The following is a 16,676-nucleotide window of genomic DNA, read 5'->3' on the forward strand; positions in this document are numbered from 1 at the left end:
TCAAGCTTGTGGCTCCTTCTCTTTCGTTTCAGCACAACTTCTCTAGGTGTCAAGGGTTCGGCTGGTGCACTCTTGTTGTACTTTGCTTCCTGCTTATCTCTCACCCTATTTAGACTGTCTTCAACACAGGCCTGTACGCTCTTGTACTGCTCCTGTCGGGTCACATCCCAGTCTTCAGTGGACATATCTGCTTCTGGCTCTACCACTCCAAGCTCCAGATCCATGGGCAACTTTCCGAGTCTTGCTCTCATGAGGTACGCTGGAGTACAATTGGTGGAACTCACAGGTATGTGATTGTACAGATCTACCAGGTCAGGTAGTTTGTCTGGCCACAGGTTTCTTTCTTCTAGAGGTAAGGTCTTCAACAGGTCGATGACTATGTTATTCATCTTTTCACATAACCCATTGGTTTGGGGGTGGTACGGTGTAGTCCGGATCTTCTTACACCCGTACAGATGACAAAACTATTTGAACCGCTCGGCTTCAAAGGCAGGGCCTTGATCCGTCAACACCTTATCCGGGTATCCATGGGGCCTGCAGAAGTAGGCTTGGAACGTCCTAGCTGCAGTTTCTGACGTCAGATCCTTGACGGGGGCTACCACCAGGAACCGGGAGTAGTGATCCACCATGGTCAGGGCATACGAGTAGCCTGACCTGCTGGGTGACAGCTTGACGTGATCCAGGGCGACGATCTCCAGGGGCTGGGTTGTCTTGATGGACTGCAGGGGTGCCTTCTGGCTGCTGTAGTCTTTTCTTCTGAGACTACAGGGTCCACAATCCCGGCACCACCTCTCTATGGAACTCCGCATTCCAACCCAATAAAACCGATTCTTCAGGAGGGTTTCCAGCTTCTTCCAGCCAAAGTGCCCTGCTTGATCGTGGTAGGCCTCCAATACCATCTGGATGTCTGTCCTGGGCACTACGATCTGCCATACCATCTCATCGGTCCTTGGGTTGATATACCTTCGGCACAGCTTCTCTCTATAGATGAACAGCCGGCTTCTCTCATTCCACAGTTGCTTGGCTTGTGGAGAAGCGTCCTTCTCCAGGGAGGAACCTTCCTGGGTTATCAGTTCTTTGATACGGCTGACAACCGGGTCGCTGTCCGGGGTCTCTTTCTAACTGTGGTGAGGTAAAGGGTTTAGTGTCTTACCACGATACCTCCTGGAGGTGCGCTGCTCGTGGACCATCCCATTTCTGTGGAAGGCAGGTAGCTCAATCTCCTCCAGGTCATCCACTTCTTCTTCAGTGTCCGACTGGTGAGGCATTCTGGATAGGGCATCGGCGTTGGCGTTCTTGTGGCCTGCCCGGTACTTGATGGTGAACTGATAGTTTGACAGCCGGGCCATCCAACGCTGTTCCATGGCTCCCAACTTGGCTGTCTCTAGATGTGTCAAGGGGTTGTTGCCAGTGTAAGCCGTGAACTTACTGGAGGCCAAGTAGTGCTTGAATCGTTCAGTGATGGCCCAGACCAAGGCCAGGAACTCCAACTTGAAGGAGCTATAGTTTTCCGGATTCCTCACGGTCGAGCAAAGCTTCCTGCTAGCATAGGCAATCACCTTCTCCTTGCCATACTGCTTCTGACTCAACACAGCTCCTAGTCCCTCGTTGCTGGCATCAGTGTACAGCAGGAAAGGTTGGCTGTAGTCAGGGTAGGCCAGGATTTCTTCGCCGGTCAAGATCTCTTTCATCACTGCAAAGGACTCAGCCTGCTCTTTACCCCACTGGAAGGGGGGGGGGTTTGCCTCTGTTGGACTGTCCTACCAGGAGATCTTGCAAAGGTGCTGCCTTCTTGGTGTAGTCCTTCACAAATCTCCGGTAATACCCGACCAGTCCCAGGAACTGACGTACCTCCTTGAGATTCTTCGGTTCCGGCCATTTCTGGATGGCAGTGACCTTCTCCGGGTCTGGTGCTACGCCTTCTGGACTGACGATGTGCCCCAGGTACTGAACCTTCTGTTTGAGCAGGTGGCACTTGGAAGGCTTCAATTTCATCCCATACCGGGACAACGACTCAAATACTTCCATCCTTTTTCCTGACCAGGACCAGGGGAGCTGCCCAGGGACTACAGCTATCTCTAATTACCCCTGCTTTCTTCATGTCATGCAACATTTCCTTCGCTTTCTGGTAATGTGCTGGTGGTATGGGCCTGTAACGTTTTTTGATGGGTGGATGGTCACCTGTGGGTATATGGTGTTGTACCCCTTTAATCCTCCCAAAATCAAGTGGGTGTTTGCTGAATACCTGTTCGTATTCCTGGACCACCCTGTATACACCTTGTTTTTGATGAACAGGAGTGGCGTCAGTCCCAACATGGAGCTGTTGACACCAATCCCCCACCTGGGTTTCTGAGTCATTACCCTCCACTGCATCTGATGAGGTTAAAGACTCTACTGTGTGTATGGCATCATCATTCACAGTATACAACTTGGCAACCGTGGCGTATCTTGGTAACTTAACTTCATCCTCCCCACAATTTAGGAGACATACGGGTACCCTCCCATTGCGTACATCCACCACCCCTCTGGCAGTTAAGAGTGTAGGTCTGTGCTCCGAGCTAATGGGCTCCACTACCGCCTCGTAGTTCTGTCTCTTGAGACCTATTGCTGCCCTACACCAAATCAGCATTTCACTCATCGGGGGAATCACAATGGGTATCGGGTCTGTCACCCATACATTACCAATCTCACCACCTGTTAGCTTTACCTGTTGCTGGTACAGGAGGGCTCGTATCTCTCTCTGGAGCACCTTCCTCTGCCCTGGTTTGGCGGTGTCAGCAATCTTTTGGAGCAAAAACAACACTTCTCCCAAACAGTTACCGACAATATTTGTACCAGGTATCATATACAAGTCTGTATCACCAGGGTTAGACTCCACTACAATTAGTCCTTGGTCCTTTAGTTCTGCTCTCCCCACCTTCACTGTCACATTCTTAACCCCTACTAGGTTAAGAGGAAGGCCGTTAGAGGCGTACACGGAGAGGTTCGGGGCTGGCGGCTGGAGTTCATCTATGGACCAGTACCTTTTCTAGAGGACATCAGGTATGATGGTTACCTGAGATCCAGTGTCCAGCAGGGCAGGTGTCATGATGCCATCCAGCACAATGGACAGGAAAGTTCTTCCTCCCACCAACCGATGGTACCAGCTTGATGGGCCTGCTTGATTTACTCCTGGGTGTCGGCCCTCGGCCCCAGGGTTTGCTCGTTTAAAGGACAGTTCCGCGCTGTGTGGCCTGCCTTCTGGCAGCGGTAGCAGATGAATTCTCCTGGAGGGTGACGTTGGTCGTTGGTCCTCCCACGGGGTGGCGTTGTCTTCCTCCGGGGTGGCGTTGTCCTCCTACGGGGTTGCGTTGTCCTCCTTCTTCTCCTCATCCAGGGGACGTCCTCAGGGCTGTCGGCCAGTAGGATCCTTCCTTCCGGCTCAGGCTCCGTCTGTAGCTGCAGGGTGCTCAGGACAGTGGCCAGGGTTTTACTTAACTGGCGCACTTCAGATCGTAGGCTGTCCAGCTCGCTAGGAGGCACTGTGTGCATCTTTGTTTCAGCCGTTAATGAAGGAGCAGTGGGTGCTGCAGGCACTGGGGTTGCCCCACCCTGGTAACGCTGGATAGCAGTGTCTGTTGTTTCCAGAGGCTGCAGCCTCTTTATAGCCATGTCCTTAAGGGTGTCGAAGGTGGCATCTGGATGATCTAAGGCCCACCACCGTACAGTTCTGCTCTCCTCCTGGGACCTCAACCCCCGGATGAACTGTTCTGTCAGCATTTTATTTTCGTTTTGTATGCTGGCTGGACTAACCTGTTTCAGGGCCCACAGGGCTTCCTGTAAGTGCCAGGCGTAGTCCCAGACACTGTCCTCAGGTTTCTGGACACAGTGGTAGAACCTCATCCGGAGATCTGTCTCAGTGCAGTTTTCAAACACAGTTTGCAGTCTCTTAAAGATGATGGATACTGATTCCTGGTCTGCGGTTGGCCAGGTTTCAACTTCCCGCTCTGCGGCACCAGTCAATTGTCCCCGCACAACAGCATCTCTCTGTTTACCAGTCATAGAATACATGTCTAGCACAGCGCATATTTTTCTCTTGAATCCGGACAGGGTGTCTGGTTTGCCATTATACTGGGGAAGCCATTTCGCTCCAGGGATATACGGCAGGGCCATGGGTATCAACGGAGTAACGACCCCTGCTGGTGGAGCGGCTGCTCCGGCCTGTGCAGCGCCGGGCGCAGGTTGGGCATCAGGAGCGTTAACCGGTGCTCCGGCGGCTTGCTGGTCGTCGACCATGTTTGCGCCCCCTAGTGAACTGGAGCCTACCTTCTTCACTTCTTATCAGATAGGCCGCAGCTCCGCGGGCGACGGTCTTCTTCCAGGACCTTGCGTCGCTCGCGTCTGACGTCAGAGCGTCCTCTGGGCTCCTCTCAGGACCTGACGCTTCCTGGTTCAACGTCAGTGGCGGGGCGTGTCCTGGGCTTCACGCGCTTCCAGTGGTTACGCTTCTCCGATTCCCGCGGTTACGCCCCTCTTCTTCCTGCGCGGCGACAGGAAGATGGCGGACAATGGCGGGAAATCTCTGGAATGGCGGGAAACCTTCACCACAGTGAGTACTACAGTCTTTTAAGGCGCACAGTACCCGGTGACGACGGGCACGGAATCCTGTTCATGACGCCAAGGCTAACGCGCCCCCTGGGCCGTGGGGTACCCGGTGCCGGGCCGGTAGATGCTGGGGGTGATGTCACAGTAGCGGTGACCCAGTCCGTGACCCAGGGCGGTCAGTAAAAGGGGGGATATTTATAGGGGATTTGGAAAGTCTGTGACGCCACCTGTGGATTTTGGCTAAAGGGTGCTGCCGCTGCGGAGCAGTCCTCTGGAGCTTGTGTTACGGCAGCAGGGATGGTGTGGCTCCAGGTAGAGCTAGCTCCAGGGCAGTGTAGGGGTAGATGGTGGATGCTGGGGAGAGACGGCAGGACGATCCCGGAGGAAAGACGGACACTTACACGGGGGTAAGCTTCAGTACCTTTACTGGTGATGATGCAGGCACGGTCCAGGGTACTCCGGACGAAGGGCGCACTTTTGGACTCTCCCCAGTGAGCGGGTATGGGGCCTCCTGATCCGTGGCTTTACTCGCTAAGCTTCTGGCCTGCCTGGAACTAGGCCTAGCTTGGTACTGTCTCTCTCTCCCTTGCACCTGCTGACCTGGTGGTAGGGCCTTCTTTTGGAGATCACTCTCCCTGGACGCTGGGGCCTCCGTGACTCCTAGCCCTGATACTGTAGTCAGCGTTTGGTAAACCTGGGACCTGTAGTCCTCCAGGGGTTCCGGTGGTCCCTAATGGGTATAAAGGGACCCCATAGGCGCAGACCCGGTGTCCGGTATATATCTCTGGGTGAGCCTGGTATGCCCCTCTGCCCCCTTGCTACTTCTTCCTTCTCCTCTCACCTTCGGCCACACTCAGGGCCCTCACACGTGCTGTAGGCCTTGACTCGCCTAAGCACAGCAGCCAGCGTGCTGCCTCTTCGCTGCTCTCTGAGCGTCAGCATGCTCTCAGACTCTCTCTCAGTCTGACTCCTGACTTAACTCAACACTAACTGAGCTGCCTGGCTCCACCCTCCCTATATATATCCCTAACGGGCTCCCTCTGCTGGTCTGAGGTGGTAGGGTGGAGGTGTGTGAATGTGTGAGGGCCTCTTGTGGAGAAGTCCATCCATGCACCCTTCTGGGTTCTGTGGCACCAATGCGCAGCAGGGCGCCACACTGAGTATTTATAATATGTCTCCCCCTTCTTCTATATTACTGTGTATTTATAATATGTCTCTCCTCTTCTTCTATATTACTGTGTATTTATAATATGTCTCCCCCTTCTTCTAAATTACTGTGTATTTATAATGCGTCTCCCCCCCCCTTTTTCTCTAGCCCCATATATGTAAAAAATCCTTAATAAAAACTACTTTAACAAAAAAGGCGCCCACTGTGTGTCCAGGGACGCAGCTGAACTATGCGGTTAGGTGCCTTTTGGCTTTACATCTGCACCAAAACGCATCAAATAAGGGGGAAAAGATTGTTATTGTGTAGTAAGGTGCGGATATCTGCTGAAAACAAAAAACACAGTATTTCTGCAAAGTGTGAACACGGCCGTACAGACACAAAAAAGCCAGATGTCGTATAATGAAGCTACATAAAGATGATAAACTTCTGGCGGCTCTGACTGTGAATGACGGAATAAAAAAAATAATCCACATGTCCCAAAGAGAGATGAGCGGGATGTACAGATGACGTCACGCTGCCCTGGAAGATAAGAGATTCACGGGGAAAGTGTATGCACTATGTGCAAGGGGTTCCAAAAATTAGAAGGAGGCACTCAAATCCACCCTGGAACACATGTAGAATAGGGCCTCAGAAAACATTTACATTTAGAAGAAGTAGGACTTCTTTGGCCAACAACAAGGAGTCCTGGATTCGAGGCCAATATTCAGGCTATGACCGGCACAACAAAGACCTTCAGGCATTCGACTCCGATTTTGCTCCAGCTAAGGTGGGTGGCATTTGCCGGCTCAGGGCATCAGGCATCCCCAAGGCCTCCAATAGATTGAAGCAAGGGTTTCAAAACATTTTTTATCTCATTGGAGACCTTTGCCAATGAAAATTCAAGAACCTGAGGGGAAAACTTGTCCAACCCATCCTGTGGAAAGAACACCACAAGTCCTTTGTCCATTTATTCACACAAGAAGTGCATTTGGGCCTTTCTCCCATTGTATGAATGCTTCTTTATTTTTATTTTACACAGAGATGAGGCACATCTGAGGCTCGCAGGCCGCAGACATTGCTCCCTCCCTGCTTAAGTTGATTCCGTGGGTTAATAGTGCTGCCGGGGGCCTGTCAACTGAAAATGCTGACAAGATGACTGTTCTCAAAATAAACAAGTCCTGGATTGGCCAAGACTTCTTAACCCCACCGGATGACAGCAGTGGAACATAAAGGCAATTCAAATGTTTATTTTTTCCTGGCGTACTCCCATGCACCCCTTCTCAACCCATAAAGGGTATACAGTTCATGGTTTATTATTTTTCTGTCCTCCTCCTACACCATTTCAACAGGGTTAGCATGCGGGCCTCAGTCATACATTTTGGAAGGCTATCAGTCATTCATTTTGGAGGACCATCAGTCATAAATTTGGAGGGCAATCAGGCTGCCTTCACACATACATTTTAGGGGGCCATCAGGCGGCCCTCACTCATAAATTTTGGAGGACCATCAGGCGGACTTCAGTCATAAATTTGGCGGGCCATGAGGTGGTCTTCACGCAAAAATGTTGGAGGGCCAACATGCGGCCCTCACATTAAATTAATTTCCAGACTGATTGCTCTGGAAATGTTGCCGTTTAGGCTTGTGGATACTGAGACTTTCTGCAATCTCATGGCGGCGACCATCCCCGGTACTCGGGTCTCCAGCCTCCACTTTTTTTCATGGTGTGCCATCCCCGCCTTACACCAGCACGTGTCCCATAACATCACCCGTGCCCTGACCAATGCAGTTACTGGGAAGGTCCACTTAAATACTGACATGTGGACAAGTGCCTGTGGACATTGAGACTTTCTGCAACCTCATGGCGGTGACCATCCCCCCGTACTTGGTCTCCAGTCTTCACTTTTTTCATGGTGTGCCATCCCCGCCTTACACCAGCTCGTGTCCCATAACATCACCCAAGCCCTGACCAACGCAGTTACTGGAAAGGTCCACTTAAATACCAACAAGTAGACAAGTGCTTATGGCCAGAGATGCTACATTTCCATGACGGCACACTGGGTGAACATTGTGGAGGCTGGGACCGAGTCGGACCCCACCAAGGATTGCGGGCGCTAGTTCCATCAGGGTATCCTCTACCTCCTACACCAGTTCCTGCACTCTCTCCTCCTCTCCATCTCCAAATTGTCATCTCGGAGCCTGTCATCCATATCAGTCGCAAGCTGGAAGCCCTGCAGCACTGCCTCAGTGAAGTGGCAACAGGCTCTACTGAAATTAATTTGTTTAGGCGACAAACAGCAAACTGCCACAGAGTTATGGAAAAGTATAACAGATCAAACAGATCTGTGACTCTCGCAGCTGAACCTACAACTAAGCATGGTCGTGTGTGATAATGGCTGTAACCTGGTGGCGGCTCTGAAGCTTGGCAACCTCAGACATGTACCATGCCTGGCCCATGTGCTCAACTTAGTGTTTCAGCGGTTTCTGAAAATCTACCCAGGTTTGCCTGAGCTGCTTGTGAAGGTATGCAGCATCTGCGCCCTTTTCCGCAAGTCAGCTACAGTTGCTGCCACCCTGGCAGTGTTGCAGCTCTTGCAAGTGCTAGCTCACAGACTGGTGTGCGACTTGACCACGCGCTGGAACTTCACATTACACATGTTGGCAAGGCTTTGTGAGCAGCAGAGTGGCAGTAGTTGAATACCAGCTACAACATGCCCATCTGTTTTCCGGTCAGCCTCTGCATATAACAATCGACGAGTGGGCATGGATGTCTGACATCTGTGAGGTTCTCCAAAACTTTGAGGAATCAACCAAGATGGTGAGCGGCGATTATGCCATAAGCAGCGTGACCTTCCCACTTCTGTGTCTACTCAAATGCTTGCAGCTCACAATTAAAGAGGAAGCTTTGCATGTGGACAAGGTGGAAATGGAGGAAGAAAGTACACATTGTACACATCTGGTCCGTCCATGATGTTATAGTCCCTGAGCAGGCTGGGGACCAACCTCTGGCAGTCTTGGATGGACATCTTCTCCCAGTTCATGACCAGGCTAGCCATAAAGCATCCTTAACACAGTTCATAAGGTAAAACCTACAAGAAGCAAAATGAACTAAAACCCTGCTGTAAATAAATAAAAAGCAATTGCATTTAAATAAAAGTAACACTGTTTTTTATCAAAAATAGTATAAAAGCTATCCCATCAGCGACAAGGTAAACCAGTTTGGGATAGACCTACACTGTCTAATATTAAAAACCTTACCATGTGTCAAAGTTGACCTCAGTGTGAATAAGGGCAGACAAAGGCCCAAGCCCCAAACTATGAACACCCAGCAAAGGGAAGCTTTTTAAATGTATTATCCAGCTTGAGAAAGGGAAGTCACACCCAGGTTTGCACAGAATGCAAAAAATACAATTAAAAAAAAAACACAATTTGAATTTGGCTTTAGATGGTATACATACAGCACATAAATGCATGCTTCAAAATGGCCAAGAATCAGAAGAACCTACAAGAAGCAAAATGAACAAAAACCCTGCTGTAAATAAATAAAAAGCAAGTGCATTTAAATAAAAGGGTTCTTAGTAACACTGTTTTTGATCAAAAATAATATAAAAGCCATCCGACCAGCGACAAGGTGAACCCGTTTGGGATAGACCTACACTATCTAATATACAGGTCATAAGGTGCCAGGCCTTCTGAATAGTACATAAGGTATGTTCTCCGGGAAATAGTCCTTCAAGCACCTAAGTGTGCTTTAGATTTCTCCTGGTGACAGAGACTCTGAGGTGATTTTCCAGGGTATCCAACAGGGCTTGTATGAATGAAGAGATGCAAGGGTGTTTCCTCAGTGAAAGGGCATCTCACAGTACCTAGTGTTACACAGTCCACGGGCATGTACAGTGGCGACCAACAAAAGTTTTGCATTTTTTTTAAAAGTGTGATTACTTCTGTCTGGTTATTGTGATGCAATTTCCCTGGTGATGAAAGTGCATGAAGTTGTCATCATGCAAGACCTTAATTTTAACCAAAATGCTTCTGAATATATATATGGTCATTTAAATAAAGAAAACTGACTGCCAAAAGTTTTGCATATACTACACCGCGTGCAGAATTATTAGGCAAATGCGTATTTTGATCACATGATACATTTTTATACATGTTGTCCTACTCTAAGCAGCATAGGCTTGAGAGCCAACTACCAATTAAGTAAATCTGGTGATGTGCATCTCTGTAATGAGGAGGGGTGTTGTCTAATGACATCAACACTCTATATAAGGTGTGCTTAATTATTAGGCAACTTCCTTTCCTTTGGCAAAATGGGTCAGAAGAGATATTTGACGGGCTCTGAAAAGTGCAAAATTGTGAATGTCTTGCAGAGGGATGCAGCAGTCTTGAAATTTCCAAACTTTTGAAGCGTGATCACCGAACAATCAAGCGTTTCATGGCAAATAGCCAACAGGGTCGCAAGAAGCGTGTTGACCAAAAAAGGCGCAAAATAACTGCCCATGAATTGAGGAAAATCAAGCGTGAAGCTGCCAAAATGCCATTCGCCACCAGTTTTGCCATATTTCAGAGCTGCAAAGTTACTGGAGTATCAAAAAGCACAAGGTGTGCGATACTCAGGGACATTGCCAAGGTAAGGAAGGCTGAAAAAAAAACACCTTTGAACAAGAAACATAAGATAAAACGTCAAGAATGGGCCAAGAATATCTTAAGACTGATTTTTCAAAGGTTTTATGGACTGATGAAATGAGAGTGACTCTTGATGGGCCAGATGGATGGGCCAGAGGCTGGATCAGTAAAGGGCAGTGAGCTCCACTCCGAGTCAGACGCCAGCAAGGTGGAGGTGGGGTACGGGTATGATCTGGTATCATCAAAGATGAACTTGTGGGACCTTTTCGGGTTGAGGATGGAGTGAAGCTCAACTCCCAGACCTACTGCCAGTTTCTGGAAGACAACTTCTTCAAGCAGTGGTGCAGGAAGAAGTCGGTATCGTTCAAGAAAAACATGATTTTCATGCAGGGCAATGCTCCATCACATGCATCCAACTTCTCCATAGCATGGCTGGCCAGTAAAGGTCTAAAAGAAGAAAAAATAATGACATGGCCCCCTTGTTCACCTGATCTGAACCCCATAGAGAACCTGTGGTCCATCATAAAATGTGAGATCTACAGGTAGGGAAAACAGTACACCTCTCGGAACAGTGTCTGGGAGGCTGTGGTGGCTGCTGCACGCAATGTTGATCGAAAACAGATCAAGCAACTGACAGAATCTATGGATGGAAGGCTGCTGAGTGTCATCATAAAGAAAGGTGGCTATATTCATCACTCATTTTTTTGTTTTTTTGTTTTTGCATGTCAGAAATGTTTATTTCTAAATTTTGTGCACTGATATTGGTTTACCTGGTGAAAATAAACAAGTGAGATGGGATTATATTTCTGCAAATCTGCAAACAATTCATCTTTATTGCAATGGGTACGGGCCTCAACTCGTCGCCCAGCTCATCCCAAAAGTGCTCTGTAGGGTTTTAATCAGGTTACTGGCTTGGCCATTGCAACAGGCAAACATTTTTCTTTGTTAACCAATTTTTGACTAAATTGGATGTGTGCTTAGGATCATTGTCTTGCTGGAATTTCCATCCCCTGCCTACTTTGGTTTTACCATGTGGCAGCATTACATTCTCCAGTATATCCTTGCACATGGTAGCATTCATATTCCCATCAATTCTATGAAGAGGGCCAATGGCAGATGCACAAAAGCAGCCCCAAACCAATGCATTGCCACCACTGTTTCACTGTAGGTGTTTGGTACCTTACATCATTATGTTTTCAAATTAGGCGGTATATATTGTGCTTGCCATCACTACTAAACAGATTGAACTTGGATTCATCCGACCACAACACCTTAGACCAATCTGTCTCTTTCCATTGGCTATGTTCTTTGGCAAACTCAAGTTGGACCTTCCGGTTCTTTGCAGAGATGAAAGGCTTCTTGACTGGAACTCGTGCATTCAACCCTACTGCTCTTAGCCGTCGCACTACAGTTTGGCAACTCACTTTGACCCCATATTCTTCATTTATTTCGTGCTAAATCTATACAGCACTTTTATGGACATCAGATACTGACTTTTTCTTAATAATGAGAACAGTTGAATTCCATAGCTACCTCTTTTTGGCTTTTACCTGACTTCACTCTCAGAATACTAAGCTCCCTGACATCTTATGAAAAGTTAACCTGCTAGAAGCCAAGTTTTTCAACACAGTCTCAGCTGTGACCACAGGGAACCCTGGAATAGACTCCCTTGAGTCCTTGGCTAGGATAAACTTATGGATGGTCTTTGATTTCTTTCCACAAGTTGCGCTTGAGTGTCTCCTGTTGGTGTTCCCTGACAAACTTGAGCACCTCCTGATAATACCAGGGGATGTCCCAGTTGTAAGGATAGGAGCTGTCCCACTTGTCCTGTCTGTTCAGCGTGGATGGGCTGAAGAGGAGGAGGAAGAGGAGTAGGGGGAGATGGAAAGTGATCCTCCTTATGGGGACAGGGAAGTCTTGCCTGTTGGGAGTCTGGTACACATGTCTGACTTTATGTCTCGCTGCCTTTCCCATAACCATCAGGTTCTACACATTTTGGCAAACAATGATTATTGACTATTCACCTGTCAGGACTCGAACCCAGTAGCTCTTGTACACCAGGCGACAGCTCTTCCCTTTGAGCTATTCAGCTTGCTGGACAGTTCCTTGCTAACCCAGATACTAGTACCTATGTTGTTCCTGATTGCCTCCACCCTGAGTTCCTGATTGCCTCCACCCTGAGTTCCTGATTGCCTCCACCCTGTAATCTCCTGATTGAACACCCTACTTAAACATGGCATTTCACTTCCTTCCTTGTGAGATTATTGAGTTCCCAGCCTTTAGTCAAGCTCTTCTTTCACCTGTTGCCTCATCCAAAACTATACTGCTGCTCCTGTGTACTGAACTCTGGCTGTTTCCTGACTGCGCAACCTGTGTATCCTTCAAACTATCCTGCTGCTTCCGTGTACCGACCTCTGGCTGTTTCCTGACTACGCTACCTGCTTATTCTTCAAACTATTCTGCTGCTTCCATGTACCAACCTCTGGCTGTTTCCTGACTACGCTACCTGCCGGTGCTGCCTCTAGTGGTTGCAATACCACTACTCTAACCCAGGCCAGTTCATAACATTACCCTTCTCGACCCATGCTACAAGGAGAACTTTCCATCTCTATTTCCTGCGGCGGAGAGGGCTAATATAATGTTGCAATACTAAAAGGCCCTAGTTGAAAAATTTGTACAAAAATTCCCATCTGACAACGCTGGCGGCAGAGGTCATAGATCCTTGGGCAACAGAGGAAGAGAGACGAGGGTGACACACACAAGATCCAAGAGAGGCAAGGGAACACTATTAAAGGTCTGGGACACTTTTATTAGACCCTCCCAGCGCCCAGGCCCTGGTGCCCACGGTAGTCTGACAAGGAGGGAAAAGTTTTTGAAGATGGTGAATTCGTACCTAGCCGACCAAATACACGAATTGCAGATAAGAGAGGTATTATTAGAGAATAGAAACTATTTAAATTGGTTCTGAAAATACTTTTGGTTGTATTTGGCAGCACCAAGGACTGTAACACAATGAACCTTACCTAAATGCCTCTAACACACTATCCCTACTCTGCCAGCTAACCCTACACAAATTGCAGATAAGGGCGGTATTATTAGAAAATAGAATCTATTTAAATTTACCCTGAAAGTACTTTTGATTGTATATGGCAGCACCAAGTACTGTAACGCAATAAACTAAATACCTGTAATACACTATCCCTTCTACAGCAGAAACTCTCCCTAAACTATTTCTGGGCACAATGCGCCTAACATGGCGTCGCCATATCTTATATACACCCGATGGCACTATGCAAATGGCCAATCACAGTAATGGCACCAGCTAACATGGCTACGGCATTACCGTGATTGACAGGCAATCCCAGCATGTTTAGTGGCTGAAAATCAGCTGTGAAACATGTAGGGTGGGGAATCTAGCATGGCGCCCAAGTACCCGGATACTCGATCGAGTACCGAGCGTCTCGAGCACTAGGATGCTCTATCGAGTACCGAGGAGTACCAAGCACGCTCACCCATCACTAATATTTATATTGCTAAATACCTTTGAATAATAAAGGGAAGGCAGCAGATTTCACAGAATTAGATTATTCTGGTGGTTACAGGAATGTCTAGCCATTTTGTATTGGAATATATAGCAAGGAAAGTGCTGTAAATAATTACAATAACATGAGATTATACTCTTAAACATTCATAATCATGTGCATAGAATATTAAACCATTTGATAATAATATCACATTGTCCCTCTGTTGTATGTCACAGTACCCCTTGAAGAACCACCCTTGCATTTGCTTGCACTGTTGCTGGCATTACCCTTTTAAGAACCAGCAGATTCTAAGCTAAGCTACATCTGGGTGATAAGAGATATACCAAAGATAGATCACAACATAGGACCCCCCAAACATCTCTATTCTGGCATCCTTGTCAAGGGGAGGTGGGTACAGACTGTTCAACATAGACAAAAGGCTTCCAAATATTCATGTGTTTGTGCCTGTATTTGTATAGATGAGTCTGTGTTTCCTATGTATGTATGTATATCTTGTGGATGTTTTATGTATGTACCATATGTGTATGTATGTGTGTCTGTATGGATATATTTATGTGTATGCTTCCATGTGCGTACAAGTGTTTCTATGTGAGTCTATGCTTATATGTGTGTGTATGTGTGTATGAGTTTATGTTTTATGTGGGTGTGTAAGTGCATATTTATTTGTGTGCCATCGTCTTGCATGTGTGTCAGTGTGTGTGTCGGTATGTGTGTGTGTATATGCATCTTTGTTTATATTATTGAGAGTGCATTTATGTGTGTTATTTACGTGTGTATGTAGTGTGTATTTATGTATATTTATGTGTGCATGCTTATATGTATGTATACACGTTTGTATGTTATCTGTAGGTAAGTCCATAATAAGGCTTTCTTGATATTGTATATATGTTTGCCTGTGTATTTGTAATATGCGTGTATACATATATATATATATATATATATATATATATTTATTTGTGTATATTTATATGTATATACATGCTTGTATATATTTGCAAATGAGTCTGCATTAATGCAGGTGTGTATATTTGTTTATATACATTGTATGAATGTGTGAATTTCTGAATGTGTGTATGTATAGGTGTATCTAGATCTACACACACAGGAATAACCATACAGTGTGTGTATATGTGTGAGTGTTTGTATCTGTGTTGACATGTGTGTTTATAAAAAAGCATGCCAAGTATGCATCTGTATGTGTGTATGTATATGTGTGCATACGTATGTTTATACGCGTGTATATAATTCTGTTTCCATTCCAATATATGTCTAATGGCCTAAATAGACACAGTGCATAATCCTGTGTGCTTGTGTAATATTTTGTATGTAAATGTATCGGATATATCTATATACAATGCATTGGTTTCTTTAGTGTCACTCTCACCTGTTACTAACATGTTGTAACATTGTATTCACAAAGACATAGTGAGTAGTAAGTGTAGGCTTTTATGCTGGTACGGGGCGATACCAGTCATTATGCACTAATCTCACAATTAACATTGCATCAATGTATCCGGTTATCATGCATCATAAAATCTGAGAGGTTAAATGGACTGTAAATCTAAAGTCTATCTGATCCACATTTCCTGTGCAGTTTAATATAATCTGTTTTTTCCTGCTATCAGCCACTTCATTGCTAGACAAAATCTAATTGTAATTTCCTTCAATTGGTGACGGACCGAACGTCCAGAAAATTCTTATTTAATAAATACTTGTATTTTATTCTGGAGCATCTTGCTTAATCCTTTGCATTGTTCTGTTGTTCCTCCTGGAAATGTATGAATAAGTGACAACTGGTTGATGTCACTCCTCTTATATTATTTTATCAGAGCTGACGGTGATAGGTCAGTGTTCAGACAGCCATATTTCATTGTTCCTATACAGATTGAATAATGGTCTCCTGACCCAAACTTACAGCCAAAGCCTCAGCCTGCTAGTTCGGGGCAGGAGACCATTATGGTCACTATATGGACTGTAAAATTTAGCAATCCAGACTCGGCCTTAGGCAATTTGACTGGCACTGGTACATGCACTAGTCTGGTCCATTAATTGGACCAAAGTAGTGCATGTTACAATTTCTTACATTAGTCTGTTTCAAAAATTGGCCATGTGTACTGGCACATTGGCTATAATGGGTGCATATGCTCTCCGTATGAGGTCCTTGGCGCACAAGGACAACACATTTCCATATAATATGCTCGTCTGAACGAGTCATTAAATTAGGGACACACCGTACTGACAAGACAAATGGCAACATAGAGCTCAAAGTTTGTTCATACACTTCCAAGAGCAATTATAGAGGAATGTGTCAATGCTGACTATGATATGATGCTCCAGAACTGTTATTTTAGAGGAAATACAACCATAAAAGATAGAAAACAGACGTTTTATAAACTATTTAGTTTAAACAATCCCATACAGAAGTATTCCCAAATACGACAACTGACTGAGTGATGGGACTACTACGTTCAGCAGCACAGTTCTCTATGGATCCCACCGTATATTGTAGAAGGGGTATAAGAACTGTAAATCCCACTTTTCAAAATAGGTGGGAACCCTAGAAGTCAGGGGCTATCCTCAGACACTGACATTTCAGGGCCCATGTGCAGAACGTGTCTGTTACCCTCACATCATATCCGTTCTGCGTATAGACACAAGCATATACTGTATGAAATACACACATGCACATTCATATATACATCAAACATATATGTAAAAAATGGCATAAATATAATTTCTACCAAAAAACAGCCAAAAATAAACGTTTGAACACA

General features: G+C 46.3%; 1 protein-coding gene across 1 annotated transcript in view; it reads left to right on the forward strand.

The window, feature by feature from the left end:
• The first annotated feature begins 14,132 nt into the window (after positions 1-14,132).
• MPP2 (MAGUK p55 scaffold protein 2) overlaps positions 14,133-16,676 on the forward strand; it is a 56,667-nt gene continuing 54,123 nt past the window's right edge. Inside the window, exon 1 of the mRNA XM_073683243.1 lies at positions 14,133-14,289. The gene's annotated coding sequence lies outside the window, so the exon portion shown is untranslated. The remainder of the gene's footprint in view (positions 14,290-16,676) is intronic.

The sequence above is a fragment of the Phyllobates terribilis genome, unplaced genomic scaffold (genome assembly GCF_046119375.1).
Source record: "Phyllobates terribilis strain yellow unplaced genomic scaffold, ASM4611937v1 Scaffold_5__5_contigs__length_657084704, whole genome shotgun sequence".
NCBI classification, from domain to species: Eukaryota; Metazoa; Chordata; class Amphibia; order Anura; family Dendrobatidae; genus Phyllobates; species Phyllobates terribilis.